Source organism: Felis catus, chromosome B2, assembly GCF_018350175.1.
Source record: "Felis catus isolate Fca126 chromosome B2, F.catus_Fca126_mat1.0, whole genome shotgun sequence".
Classification (NCBI taxonomy): domain Eukaryota; kingdom Metazoa; phylum Chordata; class Mammalia; order Carnivora; family Felidae; genus Felis; species Felis catus.
In genome coordinates this window covers 139,792,186-139,811,256 of record NC_058372.1, presented here as the reverse complement: position 1 = coordinate 139,811,256, position 19,071 = coordinate 139,792,186, and the positions used below count along the sequence as shown (strand labels likewise).

Genomic DNA, 19,071 nt, shown 5'->3' with positions numbered 1-19,071 from the left:
TTACCTTTTTGTTTCTGTTTGCACAAGCCAGCTTGAACTACATTTCCAGCTGAAATAAAGCAGCAAAATAAAAAGAAATAGAAAAGAAGAGATAAAAGTGGAAATTATCAAGGTTGCTCTTGTCACCTACGTTTCATAGAAATCTAGCACTCTGTATTTAGGCCAGGGGTGTTAGACAGTTTTTTTTTTTTAATTTACTTATGGAGAAGGAAGGAAATATGGAAAGTTAACATTTACCAAATGTCTACTGAACAGGGATTTTGAAAAACTCATGACAACATGGTTGTGCAAAGATAAAAAGTTTATCTCATTTGTAATTGCTCCTTTTATGAGCCATCATCTGATGGCTACTGATAAGTAGGGAAACATTTAACTAAGTGCCCAACTCTTCTTGAACTTAGTCCATTATGTTAATAATATAAGCTGTCCCTTTTTAGGGAAACAGTCTATCATTTGAAAGAGTCCTTACCCTTGTCTCCCTGAGTCCACTCTGACTGTGGAAGGTGTAGAGCGCTTACACACATGCATGGCAGCAGAATAGTGTCGATCCCTCAGGGGAGGTGACTCCTGTCTTCTCTGCATTGATAATGAAAGTTGAAATATGAAGCTGAGGTGACTTTTGGTTTAGCCACTCTTGGCGTGATCAGTGAATGCTCGGTGGCCCCCCTGCTGGCTCAGGACCATCTAGGCTTCCCTGTCACTATTGGAGCATCTGGTGTTGGCTTGTGCCATCTATTCACTCCCAGCTTGAATAGACTATTCCGGAGCCCTAAGTGACAGTCACTGTGTATGCCTCTTTTGTGGCAACCCGCATTGGATGGATTCCCAGGTCGACTTTTCACATGACTTCTGGGTCATGCCTATGCCCATTCAGAAACAAGGACAGAGTGAGGACACTAAATACAAGGACCTTCACTTGTCTGACCCCCTAAAAATGCATTGCTAGAAGACAGTCTGCAACTTACTTCCTGCCAGCATCCCAAATGAGTAGAGGAAGAGATTCCTTGCTTATTTTATTTAAACCATCTCCCCTCTAGGCAAAAGCTCCAAGAATGGAAATCAAAAAACATGTATCTGACTGTTGTACTGTTTTTACTTCTTCCCATAAACCCTAAGGCTGGAAAGAAGGCAGGTTTTGTGTTTGTTTAAATGTTACATATGTCATATTTTCCTTCTAGTTTCAGGTAGTCCCTGATGGCGGACAGGGTCTCTCTTCCTGTACCACAGGAGAATGCTGTGTGCTGAGCCTTCCAAAAGGCTAAAGAAGGAGAAAAAAGAATGTGGGAGAACAAATCATTTTCTCAAGGCAATAACCTGCCTGGGAAAATGGCTGCCTTCCTGCACAATCTTATTTGGATTGGCTTTTCTCTCTGCCTTTCAGCTGTCACAAATCCCTCTGCCACTTTAGCCAGGTAGAGGCCGAGGTGAGCTAGGGCAAAGGTCTCACACCTGGTACGGTACAAAAGGAAAGCACATTCTATGTTGAAAACAATGTATCCATTGCATGACAGCGTTTCCATTATTAAGGTGTTTTCACATATGTTATCTTAATTAATTCTGTCTATGCTTGAAGTTTTTGAAAATAATGAACAAAAGCCCTACAGCACCGATAGGATTTCTCTTCTGTGAATGAGAAGAAGAGTTTCTGAAAAGATAAGAAATTTGTGCAAAGTCGCATTGTAAGCAGCACAGCCAAATTCAAATTAGAGTTTATATGAACCAAAGTCACATTAATAAAGATTGTGTCTGGGGCACCTGGGTGCCTCAGTCAGTCAAGCATCTGACTTTGGCTCAAGTCATAATCTCACAGTTTGTGGGCTCGAGCCCCACATCGGGCTCAGTGCTGACAGCTCAGAGCCTGGAGCCTGTTTCAGATTCTGTGTCTCCCTCTCTCTCTGCCCCTCCACTGCTCACGCTGTGTCTCTCTCTCAAAAACAAATAAACATTAATGGGGCGCCTGGGTGGCTCAGTCAGTTAAGCGTCCGACTTCGGCTGAGGTCATGATCTCGCAGTCCGTGGGTTCAAGCCCCGCATCGGGCTCTGTGCTGACCGCTCAGAGCCTGGAGCCTGTTTCAGATTCTCCCTCTCTGTCTGCCCCTCCCCTGCTCACGCTGTGTCCGTCTCTCAAAAACAAATAAACATTAATGGGGCGCCTGGGTGGCTCAGTCGGTTAAGCGTCCGACTTCGGCTCAGGTCATGATCTCGGGGTTCATGAGTTTAAGCCCCGCATCAGGCTCTGTGCTGACCGCTCAGAGCCTGGAGCCTGTTTCAGATTCTGTGTCTCCCTCTCTCTCTGCCCCTCCCCTGCTCACGCTCTGTCTGTCTCTCTCTCAAAAACAAATAAACATTAAAAAATTTAAAATAAATAAGTAACAAATAAAGATGGTATGTGACTCAAGGCCAGGAAAAAGGGACTAATACATTTAATGACAGAATCAAATTTACAGTTTCCAATAGGAGTACATGTCCAAGATTTGAATCAAGATAAAATGCACCAGGCAGAACCGTATAGTGAGAATTTAGATTTAAAAGTAATGGGTGCGCAAATACAATAAAGGAGACCTGAGTTCATAGTGATTCATGTGAAATGGGGTGGACAGTAGTGGTGTTTGTAAGCTACACACTTTATACGGAACATCAGTCTGATATGAGTGCCAAAAAGAAGAAGAAGAAGAAGAAGAAGAAGAAGAAGAAGAAGAAGAAAAGAAAAGAGAAAAGAGAAAAGAAAAGGGAAGAGGAGAGGCATTGAAAAAATAAAGAGGCCATGAGAGTGTCTTCCGAATTTTGAAGGCTTGTCCTCAAAGAGGTATTAGAATAAGATCCACAACTGAATATTTCAAGAAGGCAAATGCCACTCAGTAGAAAGAGAAACTTCACGTCAAATATGAAATGGTACTTGAAAAGCAGTGAGATTCTCACACAGAAATAGGCCAGGCAGAGGCTAAAGAAATACCAGTGTGTGTAAAACATTGAGAAATCACCACAACAAATGCAACCAATCTAGTAGAGAAATGGCACATGGACTGGAGACTCCATTTTACTTCTTCGGATCTGTTCTCCACCTCTCCCCCCACTGCCCTGGGCCTGTGTGACCACAGCAACAGGCTCTCTGCCCCCCTGTTGCTTACTGGGGTGGGGCTGAGGTTGGGTTCTAAGGATGGAAGCACTGGCAGGACCTGAGAGGAGGAAGGAGAAGGAGGGAAGAGAGTTTATCTCCCCCTCCCCCCAACACACACACCTCTTCCCCTCTGGGGCTGCCTGAGGCCTGCCACATCCTCCACACAAGGTCACATTCCTACCCTGAGCGATGCCTCCCTTTGCACCATTAGGCCTGAACGTACAACTAGTAACTCTGTCGCTTGCCATGGGGCCCTGCCCACACATTTATAAATCGCCCTTTTATCAAAATCTCCTCAAATTGCCCAAGATGGGTGCCATCTGTTTCCTTCTGGAACGCTGACTGATTCAGTCAATGACTCAAAGTGGTTCCTCATATTAGAGGAAATCTGCAAGGTCAATAAACACGTGAAAAGATGCTCAACAGCATTATGAATCATGGAAATGACATAGGAGACAGAGGGACTTCATTTTACACCCCTTCGATTGGCAAAAACCAAACAATAGTAAAAACATTTGGCAAGAATGTAGACAAGCAGGAACTTTCCTAAACTAATGGTGACAGTAGAAGTTGATCCAGCCACTTCAGAAACCAATTTGACATTTTCTAGGAAAGTTGAAAATGTGCATAACTTGTGATCCCACTAGGTACTTGGCGATGTAGACAAGAATGTACATTCTTACAATGTTTATAATGATAATGGTAAAAGAAATCCTTCAGGAAACAACCCAAATGTCCATTAACAAAAGATTGATACATCATGGACTCTGCACAAGATGAAGAACTATCCAGCATTGGAAAAAATAATCAACTAAAGCTACACACGTCAAAATGAAACTGTTGCTCAAAACATACTATTGAACAAGGAAAGCAATTTTCAGAACACCTTCAGCATGATTCATTCGTATGAAGTACAAAAGCACATAAAAGAAAATGGCAGCTTGTTTAAAGAATACACACATATGTGGCAAACCTACAAAGACACACAAAGGAACGATAGGCAAAAAAAAGTAAGATATTATTTACTTCTGGTCATTGGGGGATGATGGAGATGTGTATATGGAGATTGGTAAAGGCCATCGCTTAAGCTGGGAGGTGTTTGAGTTATTGTTTTACTCTCTATGCTTCACATACATTTTTAATATTCATCTATATATATTCACATTTTAACCAAAACGTTGAAGAGAAAGTCAAACAAAAGAGCCCATAATAAAACATTTATGCAAAATAGTTATTAACAGATTATAAGAAAACGGTGACAATGTATTAGTTTTATATGACTGCGTAACAAATTATCACAGCTTAGTGGCTTAAAGCAAGACAAATGTGTTTTCTCACAGTTTCTACGGGTTAGGAGTCCAGGCACATCTTAGCTGGTCCTTTCCCATGAGTCTGTGATCAAAAAGAGGACCTCCGTCACTTCCCCGTTTGAATTGGGTTGTATCTATTAATATCTGCTATTGCTTATTTTCTTCACTGTACCTATCACCGTTGCCACTATTTATTTGTTAACTTGTTAATTATCTGTGTCTCCTCAACCGGCAGACTGAGGATCCCAGAAGGACGGGGCTGTGGCCCAGAGCTCTGCTTACCAGCCTCCCTGTCAGTTAGTGAGGGACGCATGGGTAGTTCTGGCCAGTGGAACATGAGCAAACGTGGCTTGTGACATTTCTGGATCAAACAGTTGAGAGCCAGGGACCTCCTTTGTCCCAATCTTCTCTGCCTCCGTGACTGTTTGAGCATGGATTGTTCAGTTTGCATTGTTACAAGTAGAAGGAGGGCCTCTAACCTCACCAGACTTCCACGATCAATAAAGAAACTTGTGTTGTGTGATTGAAAGTTCAGTTTTATTCCACAGTATATCCCATCTTACCCTGGTATTTTTTTTCTTTTCTTCATCATGTGTTTTCGATATTTGGAAGAGTGTCTACGACATTGCAAATCCTCATGAATACCTGTTTAAAGAAAGGAAGGATGAAAAGAACAAAGGGAGGGAGAGCGGGAAGGGAGGTAGGAAGGAAGAAACAAATTATCGTTGAGCAAATTTCACAATCAAGGAGATGCACACGTTTATACAGTGGCTTCCCATCCTCCGTGTTTGCCTTGATGAACCCCCATGCACACTCCTCCCACAGGCCTAACTACCACTTACTAGCCACGTGACCTTGGGTAGCCACTCATCTTTCTGACTTTCCTAAGCTGTGAAATAGGCAGAAGAACATTTGCCTTCCCTATTTTTGCAAAGTTGTTGTGCCAATAAATGCGTCAGTGCTCTCCAAATGCCTTATAAACTATAAGGTAATATAAGTATGAAGCATTACTGCAGCTCAGTTTTCTTGGGCTTTGCCTTGGGCTGAATCAAGCAGAAAATCTCATGATAACATTGTGACTGAAGACATAAAGGAATAAGAAAAGGTGGAGTGTCACCAGTGGTCACAATGGGTACATTTCTGTAGTGAAATACGTATTTGGCCTAATCGCAATGCATCGGGACTACATCTCACATGCTTATTAATAGTAAAATTATAGGTTACCATTATTTATACATGGCTATGATGCGGAAGGAAGCACAGCCTATCTAATAAGAGCTTATATTTTTCTTCACGTCCCTGTGTTGTCATCCCCAAGAAGGTGGGGCGGAGCTGGGAACCACTCAGATGTAAGAGCAGTGGCCTGTGAAAATGGGTTGGCACAGTGCCCAGTCATAGCATCTGATTTCTCTTCATATTATTGGTAATTATTATTACTCTTAAAACAGGTCGATCAATGCACAAACACTCTTGTATATTTACTCTATGTCCAATATTGGCATAGTAACCGAAGGGTTGAAATCTTCCTGAATTCTAAATGACTCATCCTAAGTTTTGATGTAATAAATAAGAGGATAAGTAATCAAAAAGTTTCTTTATATATTAGGTTCACATTTTTAAAAATCTTGCTTCCTGTGTATTTATTCAGCACTCATTGACGAACCAATTAGACAAATCACAGAAATCATGAGTTCGCACACCCTCTTCCTTGCTCCTGAAATAGACTGACTGACCTGAATGGTGTCTCTTGGCCGTGAGGTACATATTCTTCACAAGATAAGCAAGGCCTTCTTTTCTTATCATTTTCACGCGCAAACGTATTTTGCATTTCTGAGTCAGCTGACTTTTTTTTTTTTTAAGTAGGCTGTGTGCCCAGTGCAGAGCCCAATGTGAGGCTTGAGCTCACCACCCTGAGATCAAGACCTACGCTGATATCAAGAGTCAGACGCTTAACTTGACTGAGCCACCCAGGCACCCAGAGTCAGCTGACATTTTACAACTATGTCAGTTGGGTTCTTGACCAAGAACAGGAGGACTAGATTTTCTTTTCCAACAAAATCCTCTTATTTTATCTACCTTAATTGTCAAATGTATTCATCATTTTAATGTGAAGTGCTATAGCGTGGTGTGTGTGTGTGTGTGTGTGTGTGTGTTTCCGCTTCTCACATCTGATTTTTAGGATCTGAAATTTTAAGTCATTTTGACTCTGAAACTAAGGATGGTGGCCTCAGCTGGTTTCGACATCTAAGGATCCACGATCAACGCTTCTGATTTCTGAGTGGAACCAATAAGAGCAGTAAATTTGAAAAAAAAAAAAAAAAAAGGAATGGACTTCATCCTCAAATTACCATATTTAATTTATTTGACGATAAAGCAGAGTCTAAATTTATGGTCCAAACTCAACTTGAGAATTAAGCCACATGAGGAATAAGAACACTGTTGCTAATGATGTGAAACAACTTCCTTTGCCACTTACTGGTCTAAACCAATACCTAGGCCTGATCTCACAAGTGCTTAGGTAACCTTGAGTTCATGGCTTTTGCTTGCCTGGGCGATGTCTACATTACTTTAGCATCTCCAATAGCCACAAATAGCTCTTTATCTTTCCTGAATCAAAAGTCACATACTATTTCATAGCTGCCCACCAAGGTCCAGGGTCTTCCTGAAATGGCTCTAGCTTCAGCTCATTTGCAAACTATAGGTAGATGAAAGGTCAGAGTTGAGCTCATTAAGCCTTTCCAAGTTCGGATGAATTCCTCCCAGTTTTCTGGGGTTCCCTTTAATAACCCAGCTCTTATGTGTCCCACAGGAAGTGCCTTCCAGAATCCTATTAGAGCATTTTTACAACATCAAAAAGTTTTTATAGACAAGTATAATTTCTATCAAGGGAGAAAAAGCCATCAAGTTTCTTGAAAATTTTATTGAGAGTTCTAGTTATTATAGCAATAATTTTTACATACAATCACCTTTATTAACAGATTTTTTGGTTATATTTACAGAGCTATGTTAGTAGTAATAAAAATATATTTTAAAATTTAGATTACAGTAAATGAATCCATTTTTCTGAGCTGAGATAATTTGTCTAGGCAAGTAGATATTTAGTTGTGTCCTATAATTCATCACTTTTTCATCAGCCTCATTATCCCAGAATGAATGCTTACATGGAGGCTCTTCCTGGGCCTACTGGGATCGTGTTGGGGAAGAGAAATGAGCCCTGTGTGTTAAACAAAGTCATACCATCCCCCATCACTTTCAGGAATCTCTTTCAGACCTGAACTGGTGAGTACTGAATAAATGCAGAGGAAACAAAATTTCATGTATCTATGAACCTGATCCATAACACACTTCTGAGGAGTCAATGAAAAGCATGTTATGAAAGGCATAGATGCATCCAGTTTCTATAATAACAAAGCAAAATGTACACAACACTACATGAAGGGCCTCACTGGTGACTTTCTGAACAACCTGGGCAGTCTATATGATCAAATTCGACTCTCAGGACCCCAGACTGAAATGAGATTTGGCTGTCTACACATCCTAAACTAACCAAATCATTTGCTAGACCCTACTTGACTGAGTGCTTTGTAAATGCAACATCCAAGAACAATGATAAAGGGGAAAACATAACGTAGCAGCAAGTACTTAATCTCTGACCCTAACTTCTATCATCTTAAAATTGGGTTAATGCCTACCTCGTAAGGCTATTAAACAATATTTTTGTATCATTTTGGCTTGCAGGAAGCACTCATTGGATACTTGCAAAATAAATGACCCCACAGTGCTAGCTCAAAGTACACTGTTGAAGTTCCCAATGGAAACCTGAGTATTTTTGGCTCAGCGAAGCCAATGCATTAACTCATCGACACAAACTAGTTTGTTCAAATTAGGTAACGCATTAGATTGGCTAGGCAAGCGCTGACTAGCATGTTCTATCTAAGAAATTTTGAGGTTGCTGAGAAGAGAAATTCGCGACGCGTAGACCTTCAACTGGGATAAATACAGAGAAGGAATATGGAGAAAGAGAAGTTTAAAAAGAACGGAAGGACTGAGCCCAAAACTTCTTCCAGATAACCTAGTCTATTGTGTGAGCCACACAAAACATCCCCTTGGTAAGTGTCTTTGTTACAAACATTGTAATCCAAGGGGAAGCACAATTGTCCTGCACACAACTGTAAACCTTGTGGGTTGTATTCTATCATACAGGAAAACTGCCACACAGTATGTTTCATTCCTTCCAGAGAGTTCATATCTAGGCTATCTTCTTTAAATTGTCTTAAAAATTATTTCAAAATATATTTTATTGTTGGATATACTAGAAACCTCTGGGTTTTTTAGGTACTACACTTATTCCTCAGGATTTAGAACAAGAAAGAAATGACTTTGCTTATATTTCAGTTCTGCACTTCTCGCCTAGACTAACAAGGAGATGATGGCTGGAAAGTAAGCCTGTGCTAGTCAATTATTTACTAGGAAGCATTTACACCACATCTCAGCTAAAACTTTATGCCGCCCACATAAATCTCTCTAATATTTTGTGATATGTACGATAAAAGATTAGGCCAATTATTTGACACTTATGAAGCTGTTGCTTTTCCCTGTTTCCTCAGTTCTTTGGGATGAGATGGGGCAGCTTCTTTACCTCAAGGTTAAGCTTATTGGTAGGACTTAGATAAAAATTGGTGGTGGCGTGGCAAATTACCCACCGTAAGGAGTCATCGTATCGGAGATCTTTCCATTTGCACCATTCAACTTGACTGTCTTTCATCTTATGACACGTTTTATAAGTTTCATATTTGTATTTGTTTTGTAGTTAAGGAAAAAAAAGAAGCTTTAGTAATCTCTACCGTCTGAGACTGCAAGCATCTCCCTAGCCTGCCTTTGATTGTGAGTACGACATGCCCACTTGAGCAGTGAAAACCACACTGAGTACTGGGGACAGCGTCACCTGCAGTGACTATCAGGAAGTGGCATTTAACCAGAAACAGCCTTTAACCAAACCTTTGCTTTCGCACAGCATCTAGAGATAAGAACGCACGGAGGATAACAGAGCTAATGAGTGTCAACGTCGACAGCAATGAAATAAACTAAAAACCTCATTCTCCCAACAGTGTGGTCTTAGCACAATTGGGCTATATTTTATCCTCCAGAATTTAAAGTTTTGTTTTAAATTCTGCACATCACAGCCATACTAAATATCCCCTTAGACAAGACGCAGTGCTGCTGAGTAAGCCCCCTGCAAATCAGCAATGCTTTTTCATAAGACCAACATCCATAATTTATATCTGCATACAATTAGCCTGTTTACATTTATACATTTTCTGCTTCCTTTTATGTGAAATATTCCACAGGATACTTGGTAATGCATTCAGAATAACCTTTTTAAAATAAAGACTCCAGGACCAAACAGTTTATAAAATCCAATACCTAATAAATACTTTATATGAATAAAAAAGTGGTTTCTTAATCAGAAACAGTATATTTATATTTAAGCTAGGCTTTCTTGCCTCCCAGGCCAATGGCCTGGCACCATATGGATCTTTATTTTTTAATGTATTGAGGGAAAAAAAAATACTACGGCACTTCTTGATGGTTTCATTTACACACAAGTATCACATCCTTTCTCTTATCCATCATCCGATCGCGATCAGGATGAGTTTTACAACTTTGGCCAAGTCAATCCCTTACATTAACACGATGAAGAGAGGAAAAGATATCAGTCAGTTATCCCGAAATTTAGTATTCATGGTACCCAGTTCTGAATTCTTTCAGTATATTTAGCCTGAAAAGTGGATTTCACTATTGGAAAATGTATGCAGCAGAGAGGAAATTTCATAAATTTGTGTACATTTGGCAGCTTATGTGCAGTGGTCTCGATGGCTAGAGATTTGGCCATGTTCATGTCCAGTGGGTGAACTAATAAGCAAGACATTCCAGCAGTAACTTCAATGGTATCTTCCCTTCTTCCCTTTTTATTGGGCAACTAGAACGGCATGGACCCGAGAGGAAAGGAGCCACCTGAAGCACAGGCCAGGGTTTGTAGCAGCTCCCATGCCTTTTGGGGGGTAGAGGGAGACCCTACCAGAGTTTTAAAAGCTTGCCTAAGAGTTGAGCTTGCCAGTGGTGAATCTTACCTGAGCCCTGTGATCAGCAAAGGTCAAAGGAATCCCTCTACCCTCTTCTGTTCTGGAAAACAGCTTACTGCAAAGAAGCACCCTTCCCCATATGACTTAGATAAGACTCACAGATGCCCGCTACCTTGTTTTTCTATAAGGAGGCTAGACAGATATTCAGAATTCCCTTTCTTTCCCTCTTAAGTGATTAGCTGAACTGTTCATGGTTCTAATCATTGTAAACAAAATACTAATTGGCCAAATTTTGGATAAATGTCTCTCTCCAAGTGCCTGAACTTTAGTCCAACTTCAGCCTGATCCAGCAGCACACCCCTTCCAAGAAAAGGCTGGCCTCAGGGTAAAACAATCTCGAACCTGTCTATCCTGTCATGCCATCCCATCACTCAGGCCACTTGCCCACACACTCAGTTCTTTCTAGCTGTGTCTATTCTTCTCTATAAAAGAAAACCCTTTTGCCCAACTCATGAGACACTTGCAGACATTAGGGCACATTAGCTTGTGGCATTCACCCTGTTACAATAGCCCCCTCTTCCTATTGCAAAGTCACTTTCCTTTTCTTTCAACAATCCTTTTTTAAAAAATAATAATTCATTTTTGAGAAAGAAAGTGTCAGTGGGGGGACAGAGGATCTGAAGTGGGATTTTGTGCTGACAATAGTGAGCCCTACGCAGGGCTCAAACTCACGAACTGGGAGAAAAGGACCTGAACTGAAGTTGGATGCTCAACTGGCTGAGCCACCCAGGCGTCCCACAAGAATCCTTTTCAATAAAAGTCTCTCCTTACCAAGTTCAGATTTGTGGGAGTGTTTTGTCTGTCTGTCTGTTTGGTTGGTTGTTTGACAAGCTCCTACCTACAAGAATACTAAACTGGGTAGGAGTCTGAAGAGAAATACTGTTTTTGTGAAAGGGATATCCTTGGGTGTCAAATGGATGCATTTACACATATTTAGAGCTTCTTTACAAATAGATGGGAACTCTCAGAACCAAGCGTTGGTGTTAACTTCTTGATGGATTGACTTTGTCAGTCCTTGCCTTTCTCAAACCTCAGCTATAGTGGCTGGTGCCCTTGACCTACAGGTCAGGACTTGCCGGTCCCTGAGCCATCTAGAATTGAGCAGCAGACAGACTGATACTCTCAACTCCTCCGCATGAAATACAAAATTAGTCTTGCCAGATGGAATTAGGCTCAGCATTATAGGGCTGGTGTAGGGCCGACCTTGAATTTCTTCTTGATGCCTGTGTGTCTCCTCCTCCAATTCATAGTCTGGCCCTAGACTTTGTCATATTGATCCAGGTCAAAATACAGGTTCAAAGATTGATGTCTTGTTACTAGGTCAGCCTTCGTCTTGTAGCAGCCTAGCTAGGCTCTGGCCCTGAAGTCACATAACCATCACCCGAGCAATTTTGAGCATCTTGTGCTGCCAGGAGTATAGCATTGGTGTCTGTTCCTGTCCACATCAAGCCTGAGCTCCCTAAGTGCCTTTGGACAATCCATTGACTTCTGATGGCCAGCTCCAGAACCAGGCAAGTTTTTCCCCAGACCCCTGTGCTTCTTAGTTCTGACTTTTTTAGTCACCCTTAAATCATGCTGCAGCATGATTTAAGAACTTCCAGACAAATCGTACAGACTGCACATTGCTTACCAACACCATCCTATGACATCAGACCTGTTCAGCTGCTAGAAGCTTGCCATTCTATGCCCAAATTTAAAAACTGAAGGGGCGCCTGGGTGGCTCAGTCGGTTAAGCGTCCGACTTCGGCTCAGGTCACGATCTCGCGGTTTGTGAGTTCGAGCCCCGCGTCGGGCTCTGTGCTCACAGCTCAAAGCCTGGAGCCTGCTTCAGATTCTGTGTCTCCCCCTCTCTCTCCTCCTCCCCTGCTCATGTCCTGTCTCTCAATAATAAATAAACGTTAAAAATTTTAAAAATATATATTTTAAAATTTTTAAAAATGAAGTTTTATAGAGATACTGCACAAAAGACTTTGTTGACCATGGCTATTGACAAAACTAAGGAGAGAAAAGGGGGCTCTCTACTAACAGAATACTAAGAGTATGTAAGTGAGTTTTGAGAACTTGACATCATGAAAATATACATACGTGCAACATAGAAATCAAAGAAGTCATTGGAAGTCTAACTGGAAATATCTCCTAGTATCTTCATTAATTAACTCATTTACTTATTCATCCAAATAATTACTCTTCAGGGCTTCGCAGAGGCCAGGCACTGTGCTAATACTTGGAATCCAACGAGACTTGGATCAAACAGAGGAGACCAGGTACTTGCCCTTGTAGAGTTTGAACAGAAAGCATTTAAAGTGGGTTTTAAACATGAATCAACACATAGAAATTTGATATTCACAGAGATCCTAAGGTGAGTTGTACCTGTCCGTGCAAGGAATAATACTTAACACCATAATGGGATGAAGGGTGTAATTAGTAGGCAGACTTCCATCTGGTAACAGCTCTTGAGGGCTTTTCTTCCTCGTCACTAAACCCACGCATCTATGCATTTTCTTCTTTTAATCTGAAATCCGGAACTCTCTTCTTTGTAACTTGAGGAAAGGGGAATTGATGGCAACACTCACTATTAGGAAAACGAATGAGTGGGCATGCCTGAAACGTCCGTGAAGACACACAGTGTTGGTTTCAGCGGAAAATACATGTCAGTAGGAAGGTACTTTACATTCCTTGACGTGTATTCGAGAGGGTTCCGTCTGGATGTTGGAAACCTCATTTTGAGAATGTCAATGAGGTATAAAATTCTGCATAAATAAATATAGTCACCATCGATGACATTTTCCATTGGGAAGAATAAGTTACAAGGAGAGGGTTCCACTTCTTTTTCAGAATGAAAACTGTGTACATCAAGGAATCAAAAAGGGTCTGTTGGGCTCCCCGGGAGACAAGGCTACCGTCATCCTTGTTTGTTTGTTGTTTGTTTGTTTACACATACTCTGACTCTTCTAGGGAGGGTTTAAGGCAGCTGCTTCTCATTCCATCGCCTTCCACATACACATACTTTATTTGTTTTACGATCCGTAATTAAAATTATTATCTTCCAGACTATAGCGTGTGATTGTGCAGCCATTTTTAGTTCTGTTTTTTGAATTCATCAAAACTTAGACTAAGTATGTGTGTATGTGATTCTTTATTCATAGGCACAGCAACTGTACACGGGGAAGCCACTCTGCGAGAGCAGAACTGAAAATCTGCAGAGATTCGAGGAGCCCAAAACAGAAAAGAAATGCATATTTCAAGAGAAAACTAGAAGCAAAATTTACTTGAAACTCCAAAATACCGCCCCAAACCTAAAATGATCCAAATGTACCAGATGTGATGTGAGCATCGATATTGACGCGTCCTGATATTGTCAGGATGTCCCTGCGGCAAAGAGGTCATTGGATGTTGGAGTGAAAGGATATCTAGACCATCCTCCGTGACACTGCAAATAAAGGTTTGCGCACTATTTTAAGAGGTACACAGATTCATCAGATCTTCCCGTGGATCAGAGATTAAGAGAAGACGACCTTGTGTCCCTTCTGAACAGACAAGTAAGATGAAAACTGATTTGATGGATATCCCCCACCCGTTTTAAAATAGCTCTGAAAATGGCTCTACTTTTCCCCTGGAAAGAAATATAATTCCACATCCCTCACTGGGAGAAGAAGCATTTCATAGTAGCTATGACTCGGAAACCGTATATTCCCAGATACAGGTCAGTAGGTAGGTAGATAACCTCTTTATCTATATATATATATATATATATATATATATATATATATATATATATTCTGATCATCACCTTCACAGCAACCTACTTACAGGGTAGAATTATTTTGCTCATAATCTGTTTTCAGTTTAAAGTCTTTTGCTCTATGAGAATATAAACTCGTCATGAGCAGGGAATTTTTCTCGTATTTACTACCATGTTTAGAAGACAGTCTGGCATAGGGGACACATTTTAATGAACACTTCTGGAATGAACAAGAGGATGGCATTGATTGTTTCCGAGTAAATGAGTGAGATGATATCTTGTTTGACGTTTAGCTGTCTTCCCGCTTTCTCTGTGCTTTTTATTTTCCAGCAAGGTGTATGTATTTCTTTTGAAAATAAGAAGAAAGGGACGTGAGGGTGATCCGGCCGTGACATCTGTCACCCCATTGATTGCCAGTGTTGACTCAGCTGATCTGGCAGGCTAGGCAGGTGTCCCCTCCCGCCTCACGCGGTCCATGCACGAAGCTGCACACGCCTGCTCGGATTAGGAGGACGACTTTCCCCGTTACAGGGGGATCATTCTTGCATCACGGGTATTCAAGTGGCTGCTGTCCCCTGCTAGAATCTCCAAACAAGCTTTCAAGGCCCGTTTGTAGAAGAGCATAGAGGAGTCCAGCCTCCAAGACTCCACACACGTGCAAATGAGGTGCTACATGTGGCGGGCTGTCTTTCTTTCTTTCTTTCTTTCTTTCTTTCTTTCTTTCCTTCAATAAATAAATAAGAAAAAAAATATATATATATATATTTTTTTAACGTTTATTTATTTTTGAGACCGAGAGAGACAGAGCATGAACAGGGGAGGGTCAGAGAGAGAGGGAGACACAGAATCTGAAACAGGCTCCAGGCTCTGAGCTGTCGGTGCAGAGCCCCACGCGGGGCTCGAACTCACAGACGGCAAGATCACGACCTGAGCCGAAGTCGGATCCTTAACCCACTGAGCCTCCCAGGCGCCCCAAGAAAAAATATATTTTTGGTAAAAGTTCAGATCACTTGGAATTCCAGATGTGTGGCACCTTGAAAGGAATAGTCAGCTCTCAACACCCCCCTTCCCTGGGGCCAGGAAAAACAAAAAAACAAAAAACAAAAAACTAACGCACACACATAACAAAAACTCCCTCCCCGTGGATAAACTTGAAAAGTTACTTGCTTTTTTTTTTTTTTTTTTTTTTTTTTTTTTTTTTTTTGGTGTCCTTTTTCTTTCACGGGTCTTTAATGGATTCCTAGTGGAAGAATCACAGAACTGGAAGGACTGGTGAAGAAGCAGCAAATTTGGTCCTTTTAGTTTTATTTATGGTTTGTTTTTTTTTTAATTCTAGAGAGGGAGAGAAAGAGCGAGTGGGGGAGGGGCAGAGAGAAAGCAAGAGAGAGAGAGGGAGAGACAGTATCTCAGGGAGGCTCCACACTCAGCTTGGAGCCCATCACAAGGCTCAATACCGTGACCATAAGATCATGACTTGCGCCCAAATCAAGAGTTGGAGGCTCAAGCAACTGAGCCACCCAAGCACACCTTATGTTTCTTTTATTTTTTTAAATGTTTATTTATTTTCGAGAGAGGAGGAGAGACAGAGACGGAGCATGAGTGGGGGAGGGACAGAGAGAGAAGGAGACACAGAATCTGATGCAGGATTCAGGCTCTGAGCTGTCAGCACAGAGCCCCGGTGTGGGGCTCAAACTCACAGACCGCAAGATCATGACCCAAGCTGCAGTCGGCCGCCCAACCGACTGAGTCACCCAGGCACCTCCACCTTATTATTTTTTTTTAATTTTTTTTTCAACGTTTATTTATTTTTGGGACAGAGAGAGACAGAGCATGAACGTGGGAGGGGCAGAGAGAGAAGGAGACACAGAATCGGAAACAGGCTCCAGGCTCTGAGCCATCAGCCCAGAGCCTGACGCGGGGCTCGAACTCATGGACCGCGAGATCGTGACCTGGCTGAAGTGGGACGCTTAACCGACCGCGCCACCCAGGCGCCCCACACCTTATTTTTATAACACAAATCAATTCACAGCACTATTAGAGAAAATATTTTTTAAAATATTGTAAGTTGGGGGGAAAGCTCATGAGAATATGAGTAAAAATGTTAATAGTAGTTAAATGCAGATGACTTCTCCCTTCTTCCCCTCTCCCACTACTTGCCAGGATTTTCTTCCAGGTTTTCTATAGTTTAAAAATAGGACTTTTTAAATAGGAAAAACTATAAAAATCAAATTTTAAACATCAATTAAAAGTTACAGTTATAAAATAAGATTTTAACTTGAAAATTTTCGAAAACATCTTAAAAACACACAGAAATAATAGGAAGTAGTGAAAATGCCATAATCCTGATTCAACAGGAAATGTGAAATAAAGAGTTCAATGGGTCAACAAAAAAGAAAGATGAAGAAGGTGTTGACCACAAATGTTAACGGAAGGCTAACAAATGCATTCACATCTCATGGGCGAGGATTGCAAGGTGTTCAAAAAGCCCTGAAAAGGAATTTCTGGAAGTCTTGATGGTGGCTTTCTGCCTGCTGTGAAATACACTTTACATTTATTTTGGGGACCTCGGTGGTTAAAATGTTTGCTTCTAGAGCTTGGGAAATTGTGAGAAATTTATTCTTCCCCGATATTATGGAAGAGTAAGACCTCCAACATGATACGCCATCAAAATCAAAGTGATTCGAATAGAGGGGTAGATTCTTCATAGAGTCTATGCTTCAAACCAGCCTGATCAGAAACTGCACCTGAGAAATCAAATACAGTATTGTGAATACCACTGTGTCAATTATATATATTTTAGATCTTGTGGAGTAAATCCGAGATACTTAACTTCAGAGCTGTAGAAAGAGTGAAGCCGTTGACATTAACTAACCTAATGATATACAAGTATTATGACCCTACCTTTGCTTGATGTTGGCTCATTCCCTTTCTAGGATGCCATGAGAGTTTGGGGAAGATGTGTTCTATTAACTGTTAGCATGCCGTGATGCCTACGCCGGACCCTTGCTTTTGCCCTTAGAAGACGGAATGCATGATACCTGGAAGTCAGATGGCAACAATCTGCACCCACACACCTACGACTCAGGCAGAAGAGCAGCACTTTCCCCAGGAAGCAGAGTTTCTCGAACAAACGGCTCCCAGAACTAGTGCTCCAACAACCATCCTGACCAAGCCAAAGAGCGTTTCATCCTCTTTTGATGTTTCCTTTCTAAGCAGGAAAAGCCACCAGCCTAATGTTTCTGACCAGTCCACGCTTGCCTCCTCCCCATCTCCAAGGAAGGAGCAAGAAGCAAGGAGAATGTAGGGCAAACTGCTCACGAAAACCAAGGGAACAGGGAGGAGCAGGTCTCCCAAACACCTAGCAAAAACATTTCACTCCATATTGTCATGCGGTGGTATGCATTTTGCCCAAGGGGGAAAAAAAAGATTCACTTAGTACACATAAAAGATCATTTATTATTGAAACAAATTCTGGGATGACCAGAGCCAGTGTTTTTTCCAACCTAGTGTGTATTATATTTTATGCATAATCACAGCTGAATTGCTTCCCCTGCCCCAATCCATGTGTCTAATTCTTTTTTATTACCACCATATCTAACTCTTTGCTCTATTATGGACTCCATGTTAATGGCTGAATTCCGAAGGCAAATAGCACTTTGTGAATATGTTAAGACTACAGGAACCTGCTGTTGCCTATTCAGTAAATCAAAAACGCTCTGCCTAAGCAGCCCTCGGCTTCTCAGCATCACATTGTTTTTGTCACGCAGAGACTAAGCCCAAATGGCCAGAGCCATTTCGAGTAAGTAGATATTGAAAGCGTTGATATTGAAATAGTTGACATTTTAAGATATTTAATAATGAAACAGTAGATACTTTTGATATTTAGCATAAAAATAGTAGATATTACAAGATGTTGAACATTATGGCCATAATCTTATCCCTCTTTATACGCTCTCCAATTTAGCCTATTGACCTGAAAATTGTATGCGCTCCTTATGTATTTATTAAATTCACTTATAGCAATGTTAAGAAAATTTGATGTGACATGTTTTATGAAAGTATTAGGTCAATATTGTAATACTGGACTGTAGCACAATCTACTCTTTTAAAATCACATTTGCTGATATTTCATCTTAATAATAAAAAAGTAATACCTGCTCAATTTGTCAGAATAGGAAGCCTGCATTAAAGGGCTATTTTCCAAAAAGGCAAGATCGTAGCTTTCACACAGATATAAAGTGAATACTTGTCAGATATTTCATGTAATCTATTAATTAAATGGGAGAACCAGGGAAGATGTTACAACCAGTTCAAAGGAGAAGTTAAAGAAGCACAAATTTATATGAAATAAAGGAATGTTGCAATGAATTTACAAATGGGCACCAAACTGGTTTTACCAACAGAATTAAGGAATGACAATTCAAGCTCCACTGGACAGACGTATTAATGTGCATGTCTGAAGACAATACATTTGGGGGGTGCCTGACTAGCTCAGTCATTTAAGCATCTGACTCCTGATTATAGCTCAGGTCATGGTCCCAGGGTCATGGAATCAAGCCCTGCCTCAGGCTCTGTGCTGAGTGTGGACCCTGGTTAAGACTCTCTCTCTCTCTCTCTCTCTCTCTTACTCTCTCTCTTTCTCTCTCTCTCTCAGCCTCTTCTTGAACCACGGGCACGTGTGCACATGCCCATGTGCTTTCTCTCTCAAACAAAAAGAACAAAAAGTTAGCAAAAAACAACAACACATTTTTTGCATTG

General features: G+C 41.1%; 1 long non-coding RNA gene across 2 annotated transcripts in view; it reads right to left on the bottom strand.

The window, feature by feature from the left end:
- The window catches only part of LOC111560541, a 30,307-nt gene that overhangs the window by 3,050 nt on the left and 8,186 nt on the right, over positions 1 to 19,071 (bottom strand). Inside the window, exons 1-2 of one of the 2 annotated variants that reach the window (XR_006598420.1) lie at positions 470 to 1,425; positions 5 to 49 (exon numbers count right to left, since the gene is read on the bottom strand). This is a non-coding gene — a long non-coding RNA (uncharacterized LOC111560541). Of the gene's footprint in view, positions 1 to 4; positions 50 to 469; positions 1,426 to 4,991; positions 5,074 to 19,071 lie in introns of those variants that run through there. The other variant, XR_002742518.2, reaches the window with a different exon arrangement.